This window comes from Equus asinus, chromosome 12 (genome assembly GCF_041296235.1).
Source record: "Equus asinus isolate D_3611 breed Donkey chromosome 12, EquAss-T2T_v2, whole genome shotgun sequence".
Classification (NCBI taxonomy): domain Eukaryota; kingdom Metazoa; phylum Chordata; class Mammalia; order Perissodactyla; family Equidae; genus Equus; species Equus asinus.
Window position 1 is genome coordinate 39,973,816 of NC_091801.1, and position 21,135 is coordinate 39,994,950.

Below are 21,135 nucleotides of genomic sequence, written 5' to 3' on the forward strand. Positions count from 1 at the left end.
AAATTTGGACTTGTAGCTTCCACAGCTGCTGACAGGGGAGGATTCTGTGATGTTCTAAAATCAGTGTGATAAGTGTGGTGTGGGGGACTGGAATTGGCCACCCCAAGATATGTCTCTTTAGCATGAGGATTGTTTGAGGCTGGTTACTTTTAATAAACTGCAGACAGGAAGGCAACTCTGAGGGGTGGAATTTGCTTGCCTTTTGTTAAGAAACATTTACATTGTAAGGGAAATCTCCATCTGCAAAGGTGTCTCCCTCTCTGTACCAGGAAGAAGGGGGGATGACCTTATCTCTAGAAACTCTTATCAAAGCAGAAGGCAAGGACTTAAATCTGCATAATCTTATTCCTGTTTACTGTGCTTATCGGGTAACCTCCTGTAACTGACTCCTCCCACCCCCAACATCCTCATTTGTCTTTAGCTGAAGATGATATTTAAGGTAGTGGCTTCAGCCATTTTGGTGAGTTGCTCAGCTTGCCTTAGTCTCTCCCATGTATACATGTTATAAAGCTGTGTTTGATTTTCTCCTGTTATTCTGTCTCATGTGAATTTAATTTTTTCTCCGGCCAGAAGAACCCAGAGAGGGTAGAGGAAATGTCTTCCTCCCCTACAGTGGGAAGGGGCACGAAGGGGTTCCTGTCCCCAGCACGTAAATGAACTAGAAACACTCTTGGAATACAGAACAGACTTTGCTGCACCCAGGACCCATCTCACTCCCTACCTTGAACTTTCAAGTTCTTGATGCCAGATACAGGTTTAGGACACAACTGCACTCTGGGTAGTGGTTTGATGGATGATCTTTGCCTGCTCATGCAATTCTTAGTTCGGTGTCTCACTATGAAGTTTTAGAAGTTCTTTATTCTCAAATCAAGGTCAGAATGTGATTCAAGTTTTTGTGATGCCTTCTCTCATCTTTAACATCAGAGGTAGAATATACAGATTCACTCCTCTACATTTGATATTAACCCTGAATTTAACTGTCCTAGGATCTTTTCTTTCCCTCTTAAAACAACATTAAACAAACAATTTCTAGTGGGAGATTCTCCTTAAGATTTGGCTCTTAGGAAGCTACTTGTATAATTTAAGGTGTGTATTATGGGCATTTGTGGGGTTTTTTTGGAGGGAGTGGCTGTTTGACTTAAACCTAAACACATCATTCAATGTAGTTCAAGGTATAACAGCCATCTGTCATATAAAGCCAAAAGTAAAAGGCTGAACTCTTTAGAGATTCCACAATCCTATTTCATAATTAGTTTTTCTCCTTTTAGGTTTGGATATGGAAAGGAGAGTTTGCATTTAGAACACAGCCAATACTTTGAAGTGGATCAAAAATCTAGACTTTGAGAGGCCCAGCTGGTTGTTCAGAGCAGGCACCAAAGCTGGAAGCAAAATGAATCCAACCAAAGCAGATGCCAGATAAATTGAGAGGCAGGAGCCTGGTACCAATGGCAGGTCAAGCAGGAATGTAATTTTGCAATTGAAGAATGACCCTGGTAGGTAGCCCTGCCATGTCTGATCCAGGTCTTTGTGACTCCAAAGGCACACCACACCATTTCCTTAACCGCATTGCAGCTAAACACCCACAGGGGATGAAGTTCAGATCTTTTTTCTTCTGCTGACTTTGCTGGGTGTTCTATTCAACAAAAAATACAATGACAAATGCTGCATTATTATATTGAGTGGATAAACTATGGGTCCAAATGAATGAGAAATGCTTCAGCTAATGTGATAAGCTAGGTGGTTTGCAGCTTTGACCTTTCTCTGCTTTGCTGGAAGTGCTTGATTTGAACTCACTGAATCTGAAAGAGCCACCCATAAAACCATTCTTTTGTGAGTCATCACATGGCAGTAGTCAGGACCCTCTTGAAGTTCTTACTTGAAATCTGACAGCTGCCGTCATGGCCTGTAATTCCCTCATATCAAATCCACGCTGAGTATTTCCTATTGAGCATCTCCACACCTACACCAACCTTCCTTTTTCTGTCTAATTCAGACCCAAACACTTCTCTGAATGAAGTCTTGTCAGGCAGATGATTCAAAAGCCTGTATTCATTTTAAGATCAAATAAAATGGTTTTAAAGGAATATCAGAATTTAAGATAAATCTTGCTTTTAATATATGACTATCAACTGCAAACAGTTATTAAATACCTATGATGAATAGGCATTGTGCTGGGTTTTAGGGAGACAGAGATATATAAGACATGGTTTGAACCCATAAAGTAATCTAACTAGAGAGAGAAGAAATCTTCATTAACAAATAAGTAACAAGAAATAACAATAACAACATAAATGGCAACTGTAATGGATGATGTGATGGGCCACCCAGATTCCGCTTCAAGAATGAAGGACTCCTTTCTCCAGTTAGTAGGAGTGCTACCTCTGTTAAGGAAAACAGCCTTATCAAAGGGCACACCTGCTTCTGGAGATAGCCCACATGCAACGACTGATGGATTTATTCAGGGGTATCAGTTCTGGCCCCTGTACCCAACTATGATTCCTCGGAAGTGCCATCCCAACATCAGAACTCTCCAATTCCCTGATCACTGCCCAACTCCTCCCTCTGCCAATTCCGCTTCTTCCTCTTCCTTTCAACGGAGTTGATTGGTCCCCAAAGCATTCCTAATAAAAGTCCTGAAAGATAATCTCCAACTCAGAGTCTGCAACAGAAGCTGATATTGGAAAGACGCATATTAATCTATTCAGATACTTGAAAGATCTTTCTTCTAATATGCACTGATTGCCAACAATTATGATGGTATGGTGCATGGTTTCTCTTGTACAGTGAGGTGGTGTTTGGTGATTTAATAATTCTTTGGAGCTGTTCTTGATAGTTGTCAGTCCCAAGATAGATAACACTTGAAAAGTGTCAATTAAAAAGATACCTGGTTTGGTTTGATGCAGAAATTAATTAAATGCATTTTATTAATTTGTATTATATGTAAATTACACATATAATACAATGTACATAAATGCATTGAAGTTAATCTATTAGTTATTTCTTGATTTCCCACTACCTGTGTGTTTAATATTTGACCAAGGAACATAGGCAACAGAGAAATAACATACTTTTTCTCCAGAAACTTACATTTTGGGGTGTGTAAGATGATACTTACACACATGTAATTAATATATTATTAAGTACAGTAGGAACAACATTCGAGTAAAGAATTCAGGTAAGTCTTCCTGAAAGAGATTGGGTGAACGTAAATTTTGGAAAGATAGGTACAATTCAGATAGACAGAAAGGTAGAAATTAGCTAGAGTTTTGGGACAGAACTGGAAATATAGTATTTGTGGGTGAAATGGGCAGCCTTGCTCATCCTAGTTCTGGACTCATTCTTGAAAATAAAAACCATAATTTTTCATTTTGGTGTGGTGAGGGCCCTCACCCTCTGGAAATACGTTTATAAAGATGTGTTCTGAGAGCTGACGCACTGAATCTATTCTCCACCTTCCACATTTCTTCTCCTCACTGCCACCCACGCTCACATGGATTCTGATCCATCCAAGCCACTTTTGACAACACTTATATGCATGTTGATGTCTAAGGATTAGATTTACTTCTAGATTCATTGAAATGTTTACTTCGTTTTGTCGTTGTTGTTTTTATAATTGTTAAATTCTGGTTACTGTCTCTCCATGATTTCTAGGTGTTTAAGGAAGAAGATGCTGAATTTTGTGGACACACACATAATAGAAATTCTACAAAAGCTATTTCAAAGGAAAAATGTTCAAGGTTTTCAAATGAAAGAGGAGAAAGGAACATAAAAGTGAGAAAGAAAGGAGCCATATTAAGTTAGTGTTAACCAAGAGCAGTAATTATTTTGTTCACATTTGATTAATTCATTTTTAATTTGCATTGAAATGATAAATAGGCATTTTCCCTTACTTATTCTTTTGCATGTAAATCAATTTTAATGTGATTAATATTTTGCCTAAAAAGCTGAAAACATAAAAAGTACACACAGATAAGAGTTCTTGTCCTCACTATGCCCCACTACCCTTCAGATTCCTTCATTTGTGAAAATATTAACATGATATAAAATGGAAACATTTTCTTTAAAAAAATATTTACTATCTATAGCTTTCCAAAAATGTTCAAGCTTCCCAAAAATGTTCCCAGAATGATCACCTGGAAACCTTTATTGGCCATTCCATCTGTATTTTACACTATCCCCGTTAATTCTTTGAAATGCTTTCTGATGACTAAATGGGTGCTAGACACTGTCCTCCCCCTCACATGCCCAAGTCTGTAGCAAACAGAGTATTCACTCTGTTCAATGTACATGCCTGCTCCTGGGCATATGTTGATGCCACTCTTGAAGCTTTCTGTGACCTCCTAGACCATTTCAAAGTCCTCTTTTCTTCAAAATCCTTTGCTGGCTCTCCTTTTCCTGCCAATTCAAAGAATCATCTTTGCAAATATTAGATACATGGTAAATATTTCAGTAATTTATTGAATAATCTGAATACAAGTGGGCATCATGTTCCCTGGTCTGGTCATAGTGATGAAAATATTTTTCTCTATGGCTGGCTGTTTTGGATACTCAGTCTCATTATAATAATTAGCTTTTAAACCATCAAAGCATCAGTATAACTCATAATGGCACTTTTTCTTCAAAATTGCTTCTAAGTTCATGCATGAAGTCTTGAGGAGCCACTTAAAACCCAAAAATTATGTAATGATAATCACCAAGGAAACAAGTGCCTGGGTGTTATTTGAGGAAGGAAATAGGAAGGCTGCTTTAGTTTGGAATATTGTGATATAATAGAAAAAATAATATTACTATGTGATTGTTCACAGTATCTTTTTCCTCCCTTAATCTCTAAGAACTCCATCTTGCTAGGTTTATTTCTAAGGCTCTGACGTGTAGAATTGGGGTAATGCATAAGACGGAGAATAAAGAAGCCTGATGTGATTGATTCCCACTGGAAAGGATGGAGAGTTATTTATAGATAAGACCGTGAGGTGTGGGGGGAAGACAAGCACTATCTAGCATGTGCCGTACTTGAGGAAGAGTTTGGGGGAGTTTCAAGTATGAGAGGGAGAATTATTTGGTTAGCTGCTACTATAAGATTTCAAAAGATTCAGAAGATACGTTGACGAAGGGATTAAAAAAATTTTTTTTTCCTGTTTGTTATTTCTGTTAAGGAAATTCTCCTTTGGTCTTTTGGTAGGGACTGTGCTACTTGAACCACTTTTAAAATCTTTTTAGATGTCAAAATTATTTTTTCTTTCTTGTATGTGCCAGTTTCACAAGAGTTCCATGTAGGTTGTTGTGATAGGGTTAATGGAGATATATCAAAGGAAAAAAGTCTTACAGACGTTGAGAGGTATATGACTTGATTTTAGATCAGAGAAGGCTTGGAGAGCTTTATGAATCATTTGTATAGTTGTGGCAGCTGACACCAGGAAAAGGAAAGAGCTCTTTGAAGAATGTACAGTAGGAGTGAAAAGCACAGGGGCTACAGCCTCAAGTAACATGGTTACCTAAACCAAGACTTGGTGGCGCATACAGATGTTAACATTAGCTATTCAGGAATGAAAGGGTAAGGAGCACTGTAGTTGGCTGAATAGGAATTTAAACAAAATAGGCTTAGTAAGAGTAGCTGAGAAATGCAATCTTACTAGAAGAGCCTGAACATTTGGAGTGTGATGTCAAAGAAAGAGAGGAAGAATGAGGAAGCAGAAAAACTGTAGGTAAGAGCTATGATTGTCTCCTAAGAAGTGAGTGGTGCTGACAGAAAGTGGCTACCAACTATTTGTCTTAATGGGGCAACTCTGGCAGAACTTATGTCAGTCTTTGTATGGAAGATCTTTAAGTGGCAAGTTGTTGGGATGGGGGTAGGGGAAAAGGAGGTTTTGTCAGGATCTGGGGACATTAGAAGGACAGCCGCAGGAATGGCAGATTAAGGGCCTCTGAAAACCTACTTCTTTATAAAAGCAAGGAGAACATTGACAAAAATTGTCAAAATCAACACTTCCACAACTCTGGAAATTAATCAGACTTACAACAATCTGAGGAGGGTTTAGTCAAGAATCTGGAGGAGCAGGGTTGTGCCCTATTCAACTGAGGAATTCTCTGAGTTTCTCTCTGGAAGGACCACTGCTATTCAGTGTACTATACAGGCTCTGCTCTGTGCTTGGTAATAACAAAACCCCTTGGGTCTCCATCTACCTCTCTCTGAATTGTCCCCTTTAAGGGTTTTACTTGGGTTTAGATAAGAGAGCTCAAGAGAGCACAAGATTCTATGAAACTGTGATAATGGAATCCAAAATAAAGAAGTGGTGGGGATGAGTTGCTGTGTATGTCTGTACAGAATAAATATAATATTTGTAAGTTGCAAGAAATATACTTTATTACAAATAATTTCATTTTGTTTCCTCCTAATTCATTTCTATTCTGAGTTTTCTGATGAATGTAGTGAATAATCTTTGAAGATCCATTTAAATCCAAGATTTTTATGACGTCACAATTCCAGAATGGCATTAGATGTTAATATACTACTATTTTTTCCCTCAAAATTTCTAAGATGCTTCATATCTTTATAAAGTGCTTTTACATGTAGGATCTCATAATCCTCAGGAAAGTTTTGGGAGGAAGGCAGCATGATTCCCGTTTTAAGGATGAGCAAAATAAGGTTCAAAAGGACAAGGCAATTTGCCTAAGGTCACCAAGAGTGAATGGTAGTCAACATCTGCTCCTCACGTCTTCTTCTCCTTCTCTTCTCCTTCCTCCTCCTTCTTTCTAAATATTTTTCGTGTAAAGTTTAAGAAGGACACAGTCAGAATCATCACTCAAGCCAAGAAATAAAACATTCCCAGGGCTCCAGAGCCCCTTTGGTGTCATCTGTCAATCGTTATCCTCTCACTCACCCCAAAAGGTAACTACTATCTTTACAGATATGGCAACACCTCCTTTACTTTATGTTTTTACCACCCAAGCATTCATCCCTAAAGACTTTGACTGTGTTTGTATTTAATATGCGTAGAATCTGTATACATATATATGTGTATAAAAACATATGGGTCTGCATGCATGTGTGTGTACATAAACATATAGCTTGAGTCTGATATTTTTCACTCAAACTATGCTTTATCACGTTTAGGTATAGCTGAACTTTCTAGATTTTCCTTGCTGTCTACTATTGATGGTATGTGTAGTATATGAATGTACCACAATTTATATATCCATTCCATTATTGATGGATATTTGAATTGTTTCCAGTTTACAGCTATTTCCAATAATGCTGCTGTGAACATAACTCTATGTGTCTCATGGTGCACTTGTGCACACATTTCTATTGAGTATATGCCTAGAAGTGGAACACTGGGTCATCAAGTGTGCACATCTTGAACTTAAGTAGAAAATATAAAACCATTTATGTATCCTCTTTAGTGAAGTGCCTCTTCCAGCTGCTTGCCCATTTTTCTATTTGTCTTTTTCTTATTGATTTATAGGAGTTTTAAAAAACTATTCTGGTTACCAGCTCTTTTTGGTTGTGTGTGAGAAACATCTTATCCTAGACTGTCATCCTCTTTTTACTCTCCTAATGGTGATAAACAGAAATTCTTAGTTTCATTAATCTTTTTCGTTATGCTAGGTGTTCTTTAGCATGAGACTATTAAGTTATTTTCTAATGATGATGATTATTATTATTATTATTAAACTAGAAGTTTCATTACTTAGTCTTTCACATTTAAATCTAAAATCCATCTAGAATCTTTATTTTGTTGTCTACCATGTGAGGTATGGTTTCCAATAGATATCCGGTTGTCTCAGGATGTATTTAAAAGACTCTTAAGCGCTATCTTTTACAAAAACTCAAGTGTCTGCACAGATGTGGGTATGTTTCTAGACTCTCTATTATGATCCAGTGGTTTGTTTATATCTTCTTGCACCAATATTTCACTGTTTTAATTATTGTGGCTTTATAACTGGTCTTGATATTTGATTGTGTAGATCTTCTAACTATTCGTCTTCAACAGTGTTTTGCATATTCTTGGCGCTTAGCATACCCATATGCAAATTGAGGAGTTCCTTAATTTTCACAGACTACATACACAGAGAAACTTAATGAGATTTTGTTTGGGATTACATTGAATCTATAGATCATTTGAGAAGAATTGACATCCAGATAGTATTGAGTCTTCTAATCCAGGAATTAGTATTTCCTTCCATTTATTTAGATCTTCTTGTATTTTGCTTGAGAATGTTTAATAGTTTTCTATATCTAGGTCTTACACATTTTAAAGGTTTCTTTTCTTGCTTTTTTTTTTTTGCACTAGGAATTTGATAACTTGATGCTATTGTAGAGTGTCAAAAAATTAAGAATTTAAGATTTTATTTTTCCAAATATCTGCTGCTGGTATGTAGAAGTATAATTGACTTTTGTATGTTGACTATATACCCAGCAACCTTCCTAAACTCACTAATTCTAATATTTAATCTGTTTTTCTTGTTTGTGTTTCCATGGACACAATTATGTGATCTGTGAATAACAAAGATTTTAACTTTTTAAAATCAGGCTTGATATCTCTCATTAGTTTTGAAAATGTTTCAGTCATTATCCTTTCAAATATTGTATCTGCTCCATTTTCTCTTTCCTTTTCTCCTTGGACTCTGGTTACTTATATTATATTATATACTTTTATCTGCCATGTCTCATAACCTCTCTTCTCTGTTTCCCACCTTTTTGTTACTTCATGCTTCGTTTTGGATATTTTCTTCTATCTGGCAGTTCACTAGTCCTTGCTTCTGTGGCATCAAATATGTTGTTAAATCCATCCCAATATAGGTAATTTTTAATTTCAGTTCTAATATTCTTCTTTGGTTCTTTTTTTTTTTAAAGATTGGCACCTGAGCTAACATTTGTGGCCAACCTTCTTTTTTCTCCTCCTTCTTCTTCTCCCCAAAGGCCCCCAGTGCATAGTTGTATATCAGAGGTGTGAGTGCCTCTGGTTGTGCTATGTGGGACGTCACCTCAACATGGCCTGATGAGCGGTGCCATGTCCGTGCCCAGGATCCAAACTGGCGAAACCCTGGGCCTCCAAAGAAGAGCACAAGAACTTATTCACTTGGCCACGGGGCTGGCCTCTCTTCTTTGGTTCTTTTTAAAAACTTTTATATTCTTTTATCATAGTGACCAAGTCTCAAGATTTTCCTTTACCTTCTGTCTGAATTTTAAATATTCTATCTTTACTTAAACATTAGGCTAGTAATTAAACCAGATTTTAAATGTATTTTGCCCAGCTTTTCAAGTAATCCTTATTGGAAAGGTTGCGCTGAATTTCCCAGCCCTCCATTACTGGAATCAGAAGTCAGCCATCCTTGGACTTTTTATCTTCTCACATCTGCCTCCTTTTAGACACAATGCCTGCCATTCTGGACCTTTCATATGGCTAGGGAGATATGGTGCATGCCCATTGAGGAGTTTCAGAGCACTATAAGACAATTAGTGATTAAATGCAAATATGGATGATATAGACATTAAGTGCTTTGGAAATCAAGGAAAGGTAAAGGATTCTGCAATAGATTTATATAGCGGGGAGGATATGTAGGATTTAGAAAAGAGCACAAGATGGAAGGAGGCCATCTGAGTGGAGAGGGCTAGATGAGAGTAAATATAAAGCTAGGCCAATGAGAGGAATGAACATGGATGGCTGCTAGACTAGGGAGGATCTTGTGGAGCAGAGATTTTGTCATGTCCAGGGAAAGCGAAAAATATGATTTGGAATTGAAAGACCATATTAAGAAAAATCTTAAAGGTTAAACTGAGGAGTTTGGGGTTTCATTTTGAGAACAGTGGCAGACTATGAGAAGTTTTGAAACATTGATTGACATGCAAAAATTATAGCAGAGGTCTTCCTGAAAGTGATGGATAGAGTTGTGATGGAAGAAATTAGAAAAAAAAAATTGAGCAAGAAAGACTTTGCTTGTTATGTACTAGAACCCCAGGCCTAGGGGAAGGCCATGCCCAATGGTGGCACCAAGTGATAGCAAGAAGCAATGGCAGATAAATGAAAACCTATGTCCATGCAAAATTTGAACATGAATCTTTATAAAAGCACTATTCATGATAGCTAAGTAGAAACAACCCAAATGTCCATCACCTGATAAACAGATAAATAAAATGTGATATATGCATATAATGGGATATTATTCCTAACCCACTCTAGTTCTTTTATTGTCTAGGCAAGGATAAGAAAAATCCCAAAGGTGTAATATTTCCCAACAATTTGAGAGTAGAGGTCTAGATCCAAAACCAATGTAATTTTACAAATAAAGAAATGTGTCATTAACTGCACCAAAATTGTCTTAGTTCATCTCTTTTACAGATCTGCTGGGGTAGAAGTACAAACAAAGGAAAGACAAGGACTAAGAATGAAGATGTCAAAAAGCCTACTAAATTCAAAAGGGCTTAAACAAAGAAACACAAAGAAATTATTAGTTCAAGTAAAGTTTTGAGCTTCAGGCACAGCCAGATTAAAAAGCTCAAGTGATGTTAAGATTCAGTCTCTTTCTGTGTCACTGACTGTGCTTTCCTCTCTGTTAATTCCATTCTTAGGCAGGTTCTTTGTGCATATTGTCTTCCAGAAGTTCTAGGTTTGCTTCCTGAATAATCCCAATAGAAAGAAGGCTTCTTACTCCCAATAGTTCCAGTAAAAGGTCCAAAAAATGTCCTTATTGTCCTGGGATGGTCATAGGCTAGTCTCTGAATGAATCACTACGGCCATGCTCTGATTGGCAAGTCTGGGTCACATGCCTGACCCTGAAGCTGAGTGCTGGTGTCAACTGCACAAGAACCAAATGCACAGAGAGTGGAAAGCGTTAGAGTTGCCAGACTTAGCAAATGAAAATACAAGATGCCCAGTTAAATTTGAATTTCAGATAAACAATGAATGTTGTGTTAGTATAAGTGTGTCCTATGCAATATTTGGGACACGTTTACATCAACGTGTAATTTGTTGTTCCTCTGAAATCCATATTTAACTGGGAGCCCTGTATTTTATCTTGCAATACTAAAGAGGATGCTTCTATAAAGGAGAATTGGGATCCTCTAACAGAAGGGGGAAAAGGTGCTCAGTGGGCAAAAATGCAAAGATCTTCGAAGAGTAGGCTAAAAAAACAGCCGGTATATCTCTTTGTCCTTCTGAAATTCCTACCGTCGGACATATTGAAGTTCAGTATAGTCAAGGGATAAACAAATGTCATGCTAACTGTATGCCAAATATGTAATCCAAATATTTAAAGCATTTGGAGAGAGCATGAATTATTCCAAAATTTGTCACAGTGATTCGTTCACCTACAAAGTCACTTTCTTTCTCCCTGAATGTTGTAATAAAGGACTTTGTTTCCCTAAATCTGAATGTTCCGGGAGGTTTTGGTGAAAAGAAATGTATCAATTCCAAAAATGCCCATTTAACTCAACAAAGAATTGACTAAAGTACAAAGAATCACAGGTAAGTGTAAGTAAGCTCCCTCAGGCAGAAGTTAGGGGAGAATTTGGTCATTATGATGTCCTGAATCCAGATCTGATCCCTCATTCAGAAAATATAAAATTTCAGTTAGGCTATTTACATAATGCAGTCTACAAAATTAAATTCCAGGTCCACATCACGATTGGAAAAATAGAGCTCTACAAGTTTTGCAACTATAACACACTTGCATAAAGTGTTCCACAACAAAGGCGTTTTGCAGAGGGATAAAATATGCCAAGTGGAATAAATGGAAGGATAAATAAAAATGTGCCCATATGTGTGCATATCCAAAATTTCATATAGAGAAATATTTATTCTTACTTATTTCTTATAGGAATATAAATGTGATTTTAAGAAGAGGTAATTTTACAAATTATAAATGTTCCATTTAGCTTATTCAAAATAAAAAAAGCATTTTAATCAGGCTTCAGACCCCTCCCTCGAGCTAACCCTGGACCTTCCCCCAACATCTATCTACACATGTTCCGGCTGCAGTGTACCTCTTAGGAATCAATGGGAAGAGCTAAGGGGACTGAGGCAGATGCCCCACATCATATCAAGGCATCTATTTTCCTTCCTTAAAAGAGTAGCGACACTGTTTGTGGTTGCCAGTTTTCCATAGATAATCCATATCTCCTCCTCTTTCTCTTTCTTCCTTCTCACACCTGTGTTTGTGAAACAACCTTAAGATTTTTTACAAAAACAATGCATAGCAGCTGGGGGGTGTTTGTTTCACATACCTTCTGGCAAGTGTGGCTCCACAAATGTCCAATTCTCACTTCCCTCCTGCCAGTCTACAGGGAATTCTCTGCTATTCGTTGCCTTATTTGTGAACATTCCTTTGCTGTGTATGGGTGTGTGTAGGGTGGGTGCTTGATGGGGAGCAATATGTTCTTTGGTTTCTGGGTTTAGCTATTATCATTTGTGAGAGGGAGACAACTTCCGGGGGTTCAGTGGAACCACACCACCTTTTCTAAAAGGGGAATAGATCGGTACATATTAGAAACAGTCATTGGCTACAAGGGAAACAACCAACATCTTATTTGCATTCATGCATATCAACAATGCAGTTAGGGCAAACTTCTTAGAGAATTAGATTGAGCTGGTAATTAAAGAATTGTGCTGTGCATTTTAATGTGACCACAGAGAAGTAAATTATTAGGAATTGCTATATTCTCCCACTTTAGAATAAAATGCCCTGGGACCTTTAAAATGAAAATTCCCTTAAAATTTCACTCGTACTAGGGAACTGATAAAGGCAGAAACTACTTGCTTATGATTCCAGTAGCTCAAAGCTTCACTATATTAAGCTTCCCCACAATGGAGATTCTTCTTATAGTGCTGGAATGCAGGATACACAGTGAGATTTTTCATGATGTGTTGGAATTGTAGCTTAGGCCCCCAAAGCTGAGGAAATTAAGCAAAAGTACTTCCACATTCTAAATAGAAATGGTAGGCAGCCCCATGTTAGATTTACTAAAAACTCATCAGAATTCATATTAAATAAGCAGTGCCCACCACTCCCGTCAGCCACCTCCATTTAAAAGGGGAATGAAAAGAGTCACTAACTTTGAACATTATGGACCTAACAGCTGTGGTGTTTTCCCCTTTATTGTAGCCAAATGAGAAAAGGTTAAGAAAGCTGCCTTAGAAGGGTCTGAATAAGGGAAAATGGAAACCTCATGCTTGGATGGGCCATGTAGTTGCTGCCATGAGCCTGGAAATAAGCATTGTGAGAGATATGTGTCCCTGGCATACAGAGACTGGTGCTTGTGTTCCACTTGGTGAGTTCACGAAGCCTCAGATTGGCTGAAGCTATGCATGAAAGCAAGGGTGCAAGAGGGAGAATCCTGCACTTGTGCCAGTTGGCTCAGTGGACTGTATCTGTTACATTGGTTCAAGCCCTTGTGATTGGACCCTGCCTCAAAGGGAGGCCAGTAGAGCTTAGCAGATACCAGCAATAAAAGGTTGAGAAGTGGGGGGTTTTAAAGGTCAGCCAGAGTGTGCATCACCCATATCAGGGAATTATATGAGGAGGTCCCTGTGTGTTTTAAGGGTATCCAGGATTTGTTTTAACCAGGTATGGGAAGACACACATGCATGGTAATGACTGTTATGAGTAAAGAAGTTTATTATACTCACAGATCCCTAGAAACAGGAAGCATGCCACACAAAGAGGCCACATAGAGAAGTACCAGAGTGAATGACCTCTCTCAGGAGGCAGAGGGAGTGGTGAAAATGTGAGCAAGAGCCTTTATTCTGGTTTCCCTGGAAAGTAACAGGTGAAGCAGGGTAAAAAGGCTTAGGATAGACTAGTTTGACCAATTTCAGCAGGCTCTGAGGCATAATTGCTGTCCCTAGTTGTCTGGTAGTTGGCCCTGGAGAGATTAGGGCAGGTGGGTAGTGGCCTGGAGCGCGACATTTTGATAAAGAGGTGGTGAGGGTATGGGCTCTGGATTGTTAGTTTGTATTTGAAAAGAGTGCTTCTGGACAAGTTCTTTACTATCTCAAGGAATTGGCTGATCCCGGGAGGGGCAGTCCCTCCAGGGTCAGCAAAGCCCCAGATGCCAAAGCCTCAGGATACAGAAAATAAAAGATATGGGAAATACACTGTAGGCACCTCCCAGAGAACGCATATCTGAGCTCCAAGAAAACCTGGCATTGTGATGTCTGCCCAGTGCATGGGAAGGCATGATGGTGAACTGGTGTCAGCCAGAAAGAACTACAGCCGCACCAGGGGCGCAAACCTTTATCCTCTGCTCTCAAGTCACTCTCCCCAGATGGAGGAAAAACAAGCAGAGTGGCAGATACATGGCCAACCACTGTCAATAGATGTTGGGACCCTGCTGGACACATTGGGTTTGGAACTGTAATTTCCAAAATTATTGAGGTTGTTTATTTAAAATCGGATGCATACTTCACGGCTTTCCAGCCTTTACATATTTAGTTTATTTAAAGTTATTTATCATCCTAGCTTCCCAGTTTTTTACTTTTCATTTTAATTCTCTTCATCGAGTGTCTAATATATGTCTTGTGATAATTTTTTTCCTTTGGTAAAGATACAAGGGTGGCTTTTTTTTCTAAGCCCTTACATACCAGAATATTTTTCTGTTGTCTTCATACACAAAATTTTGCCTGGGTTTGAATTTGAATCAGAACTGCTAATATGGCTGCATTTCTTTTTGTGGAATTTGCTTCAGGAGAGAAGGAAGGCTGGAGACTGTTCCTAATGTATACTATTTCTTAGGCAATCTGCTTTTCTAACTTGATTCACGTAGAACTTTTTTTTTTTCTCTTTTATCCTTTTAATTCAGAAAATATTTCCCATCTATGTCTTGCAGTGGGTCAATGTTTATTGATTTGGCCTGATACATGATGACACAGTTCGATCAGCTGGCTCAGATTTCTTTTGTCAGGCAAAGTTCTTCTATTAAAATGCTTGTTACTTTTATTTCATTTTCTCTGCTTTTTAATTGGAAAACTTCCAGTATTCTTAAGTTGACCCTCTTTTTGTTTTCCATATCCACCCTTCCATCTTGTCATTTTTTAGTCTCTATCAATCAGAAATGTGTTCAGATATAAATAACAGAATTGGTACCACATTGTGGATTAAACAAGCAGAGTTGCTTGTTTCATGCAACAAGAAGGCCAGAGAGAGATAGGCAGGACATGGCTCGTGCAATAGTTATTAAATAATATTAATGCATTAGGCTCATTCTCTTTCTTTGTTCTTCCAGCCTTAATGTGTGGGTTTGTTGCCTCTTAGTTTTAAAATGGTTGTTGCAACTACAGGCATCGTAACTATAAAGAGGGAACAGAGTGCGGACAGCAAAAAGGCAAAGTAGGCTTTCTTCCAGCAATGTTTAGCTTTTTATTTGGAATGGATATAGGCGAGGACTATCTCTGAGCCGTGTTGGCCAGAATTGGTCACATATCACCCTTGGCTGGTAAGAGGCTGGGAAAGGAGGCTGCGGATGGAGCTGCTCAGCCAGCAGGAATGGCTGCTGCAGTGTCTTCATGCTCTCCCTCTTCACCCTGGGAGAGGTTTTCGAGTTGGTCCTTTATGTAACTGAGGTAGTTTTCTAAAACCAATATTATTTTGTATTCCCAATGCAGATTTTAACTGATTTTTCTTTTTGGTTTCCATGATTTTTAATTTTTATTTTATTATTATATTTTATTTTGTTATTTCAAGCATCTGCTTTTTTATTTCATTCTGCATGTCAGCCTAACTTTTATGAGCTTATTCTGATCTCTTTATGATTTCCTTTTTTGTTATTATTTTTCTATACAGATCATCATTTTGCCTGTCTTGTTGAAGAAGTCTTTTTTTTTTTTGAGGAAGATTAGCCCTGAGCTAACATCTGTCACCAATCCTCCTCTTTTTGCTGAGGAAGACTGGCCCCGAACTAAAGTCTGTGACCATCTTCCTCTCCTTTATATGTGGGATACCTGCCACAGCATGGCTTGACAAGTGCCGTGTCCGCACCCGGGATCAGAACAAGCAAACCCTGGGCCACTGAAGCGGAACGTATGAACTTAACCGCTGTGCCAACAGACTGGCCCAAGAAGTCTATATTTTTAAGCTTCCCATAATAAACAATTTATAGCGATGTAATTTCCTCTGAGTCTTTCATATAATACTCTACTTTTCTTATGCCAAGTACTTTTACCCCAAAGTCTCCATGTTATTGATTTGTATTTTTGAAAATTCTTTTTTGGTTTAGGATGAATCTACATGTATTCCTTGTTTACCTTCCTCTGCTTTTAATGTCCACTTCAACGCTTATAGATTATTAGTCCCATTTTCATATTTCATGTTGTGGATGAATTAATGAATTGATGATTGACTTCCCCACCCCCAATCCAATTTCCACTATCCATTCATTCTGTTGATCTGAGATAGGAACATCTACACCTCTGTTCCTCAGTTTTCAAGTGTGAGAAGAATCTATCTTCAGTACAGATGATTCCAGCAATGCCTGACACATGGTAAGGTCTCAATATATACAATATAACCATCATCATCATCATCATTATTATTACAGGAAAGATTCATGCTAATCCAAAAATCACATACATAAATGTAAAATCCCACACTGAGATAAAAGGAAATGAATACCATCTCATGAGAGTACAGAACAAAGGAACCTGATGCAGCCAAGAGGAAGGCAGAGGAAAGAGGTGGTTACGCCTGTGACTGTGTCACAGAAGGCTCGCCTAAGAAAGCAACACTTGAGCTGAGCTGAGACAGATCAGCCACGAGTATTTGTCAGCAGGTTTCTAGCAAACAGAATTAAATAAAAGGCACTGACTGATTCAAGGAATTGAGAAGGCCAGGCCAGGTCAGGCTTTAGGCATGCCTGTGTCCAGGTAATCTGTCTCTCCATCATCTGACTCTGCTACCCTCTGTGTTGGCTTAGTTCTCCAAAAGACTCCAGAATTCTCAGACAGACCAAAAGTGGGTCCATACTCACTTCCTACCATGTCTGCTACCCTAACAAGAAGAAGGCTTCTCATTCCCAGTGATTCCAACATAAGTCTCAGAAATAAGTCCTGTTTGCCTAGGTGGGTCAAATGCCCTCTTCCAGGAGAATTGCTGAGACCAGAGGAATGGAATGTCCCGAGTGACAAGGTCTGGGTTCTGTTCCCTTACCTGGAGCAAAGAGTGACTGAGAGGGAGAGAGGGCTCTCCGAAAGTGGGGAAGCTATTACTGAAGAAAGAAATGGATTCTGGGCAAGGAAAAACAATAGCTGTAATACAAATGATTAAGGTCATATGTTGTGAAGAACACTTTGTGCAGAGGGAAGAGCACTTACAGCCCAGCAAAGAACAGTGTCCAGTCTCCATTTTCCTCCTGACTCTTTGTGTGTCTGTCTGCCTTCAGTACCTTCAGTGTACTGTCTATTGAGGGCTGGGGTCTTTGAATGGTTGTAGAAAAAGAAGTTCCAAATCTGGCCATGTCTGAATACCCCTGAGCAAGTATAATGTTTGTAATTTGTGTGGCCCCTGTGTCTCCAAGACAAGGTCAAACAGTAAGGAGAAGCCTTTCCTTTCATGATACCTGTCTAGCTACATGTTTTATTTCAGAGAATAAAGTGTCTATGGGACACTGATTATGTTCAGCAAATGAGCTCAAATCAGTTTAAGAAAAGTGAAAGAGGAACTAATAATTCTGCAACTAGAGAAAATTTCAGACTCTAATAAATTGCTGACTTCAGTTTCTAGAGTTATGATGTTTCATCTTTTATGTGCCATCATGAATTTTTAAATTGAGAGCTATGGGAGGCTTTTATTTTTCAGGAACTGGATTAAATAGCCTGATACTATTATATCCCTGATAATTGCACAAGACGCATTAGAGAATCAGTCAACTCTTGGTGACCAATTGGATGGAGGGACTGTTGGAGAGATGTTTGCTTCTGGATAGCACTACTACTTGGTATGGGTTAGTAGAGGGAGAGTTCATCATGGAGTCAACAGTTAGGGCAGATTTACACTTTCAATGGCCCTTTCACTGTAAAATTTTATATCTCCATTATTCTATATTTAAAAGAATGAATTTGTACACATCTATGGACAGCTTATCTTCGACAAAGGGTCTGAGGGCATACAATGGGGAAAAGAAAGTCTTTTCAACAAATGGTGCTGGGAAAACTGGACAGCCATATGTAAAAGAATGAAAATTGACCATTCTTTTTCACCATTCACCAAAATAAACTCAAAATGTATGAAAGACCTAAAGGTGAGACCTGAAACCACAAGGCTTCTAGAAGAAAACGTAGGCAGTATACTCTTTGACATCAGTATTAAAAGGATCTTTTCAGACACCATGTCTTCTCAGAGAAGGCAAACAATAGAAAGAATAAACAAATGGGACTTAATCAGGCTAAAGAGCTTGTTCAAGGCAAATGAAAACAGGATTGAAACGAAAAAACAACCCACTAACTGGGAAAAAATATTTGCAAGTCATATATCTGACAAAGGCTTAATATCCATAATATACAAAGAACTCACACAACTCAACAACGAAAAATCAAACGACCTGACCAAAAAGTGGACTGGAGACATGAACAGACATTTCTCCAAAGAAGATATATAAATGGCCAATAGGCATATGAAAAGATGCTCATCATCGCTGATCATCAGGGAAATGCAAATCAAAACTACACTAAGATATCACCTTATACCCATTAGAATGACAAAAATATCTAAAACTAATAATAACAAATGTTGGAGAGGTTGTGGAGAAAAAGGAACCCTCATACACTGCTGGTGAGAATGCAAACTGGTGCAGCCACTATGGAAAACAGTATGGAGATTCCTCAAAAAATTAAAAATAGAACTACCATACGACCCAGCTATCCCACTACTGGGTATCTATCCAAAGAGCTTGAAGTCAGCAATTCCAAAAGTCCCATGCACCGTAATGTTCATTGCAGCATTATTTACAATAGCCAAGACATGGAAGCAACCTAAGTGCCCATCAACAGATGATGGGATAAAGAAGATGTGGTGTATATATACAATGGAATATTACTCAGCCGTAAAACAGAACAAAATCATTCCATTTGCAATAACATGGATGGACCTTGAGGGAATTATGTTAAGTGAAATAAGCCAGTTAGAGAAGGATAATCTCTGTATGACTCCACTTATATGAGGAATTTAAAAATGTGGACAAAGAGAACAGATTAGTGGCTACCAGGGGAAACGTGGGGTGGGGGGTGGGCGCAAAGGGTGAAGTGGTGCACCTACAACACAAATGACAAACATTAATGTACAACTGAAATTTCACAAGATTGTAACCTATCATTAACTCAATAAAAAAAATTAAAAAAATAAAAGAATGAATTTGTAAAACAATGAGCATTTAATTCAGCCTGTGGATAAATTGCTTGACCTGCATTGTGCATGACATGCTTTCTCCAGTTTGCCACTTATTTAGTAAGAAGAGAGAAAGGATAATTCACAAGACAAAATAATATGATATGTTAAAGTAAGTAAACAAGGAGGCCATTAGATTGAGAAGGCTCTAATGCCTTGTTAGGCTATGTAAGCAAACCGCAATCCAAGCCAGAGTCAATTCTTGTGAATGCACTGGTATCCAAAAACATGAAACTTAAGAACAACAAATCACAAAGGGCCAACTAGGCTTTCCCAAATAAGGAAACTTAAACTATGGCCAACCAAATGATCTCCTTGCTTTGCTGCCTCCTCTGTTCTGTAAAAGACTGCTCCCTGGCTTCTGTGGGCAGAGTGCTCCTAACTGCTTTCAGTTTGCTGCTGCCCAATTCAAACACATCTTTACTCAAATAAACTCTTGAAAATTTCAGTGTACCTTAGTTTATCTTTTAACAGTTACAAGTTAAATTATCATGCAAATAATGTGAAAAAACCAGGCTCTATAAAATTTTTGCAGGTCATAGCATTTACCAAGTCTTTGTGAAGGATTTTACTCAAGTGGGTCCATTTAAAACAGAGAACTCATGAAAAGGTAAATGGTGTAGACTCTTTCAAGTCCTGCTTAAAAGAGGGCATCAAAGACCCCATCTTCGTGCTTCATGGAATACAGACTGTTGCCATTTAACAGCAATAGAGGGACTCAGGGTACATAGAAATGGTGAATGAGGCTGGAGACATAGGATCCACATGTCAGATCTCCATGAGGGGCAATGCGGAAGCACCTCGCAAAATGAAAATCTCCCCATACAATTCAATATTATTGTATATATTTGTCCCACCAGGTTAAGTGAAGAAATCTGTGCTCTTTTCATTCTCTCAGTGTGGAAGAAGCAGTAATAGCCTGCTGTCTCTTTTTTATTTATAACTTATTATGAAAGTACATTTGTAATGCAAACTAAGGAGGTGGTGTATTAACACTTACTGAGTACGAACACCCACCATGTGTCAGGCACTATCCGAAAGAATACATAATTACTCATTTAGCAGTTACTAAAAAAATTTAGGGCAGAATCGTTAACCCTATTTTATAAAGGAAAGACTTAAAAGCTCTGAGTACCTCATTAATTTGCCCTAAATAACATAGTAAATAGCAAGAATGAAGGGAAAGGTTATCGTACGTCTGACAAGTTAAGTGGAAAATGAAACATGAGAGTTAGGAAAACCAGAACCAAGGAAGTCAAGAACAAACATCGTTTAAAGCATTATTGTGATAGATTTAACTTAGAAATTCTGTGATCCAGAACCAGAGAATATACCCAGAGAATATACACAGATGTATTTCTGATTTTTAGTTTATTGACTGATATATTTGGTACTGACTTTACATCATTCAGCCCTGAAGGATGGGTAAAACAAAAGGAATGTCACAGGGCATCCTGGTCACTGATGCTGAGAAGGAACAGCACTGCTCCTGTACGAGGCTGCAGAGTCAGCCTGTTCCTCCATGCTATCCATCAGACCTCATTTTGTTTATCAATGGCAACATCCATGCTTCTTAAATATCAAATATCCACTATATCCAAGAAGCAAATATCTAATCCAAAACTTAATGCAGATAATTACTGAATCAGATATCCCTGGGAAGCAATTATTTTTAAACAGCCATAGCTGTTTTGATTACATGGACATTTAGGTTCTCTCTTTGCCATGTTTGTCTTCAAAGGAGAGAAGGTAGGATCAAAAGGA

General features: G+C 38.2%; 1 long non-coding RNA gene across 1 annotated transcript in view; it reads left to right on the forward strand.

Moving 5' to 3' along the window:
- The window catches only part of LOC139039907 (uncharacterized), a 42,909-nt gene extending 26,813 nt beyond the window's left edge, over nucleotides 1-16,096 (forward strand). Inside the window, exon 2 of the long non-coding RNA XR_011493254.1 lies at nucleotides 15,778-16,096. This is a non-coding gene — a long non-coding RNA (uncharacterized lncRNA). The remainder of the gene's footprint in view (nucleotides 1-15,777) is intronic.
- The last annotated feature ends 5,039 nt before the right edge of the window (nucleotides 16,097-21,135 follow it).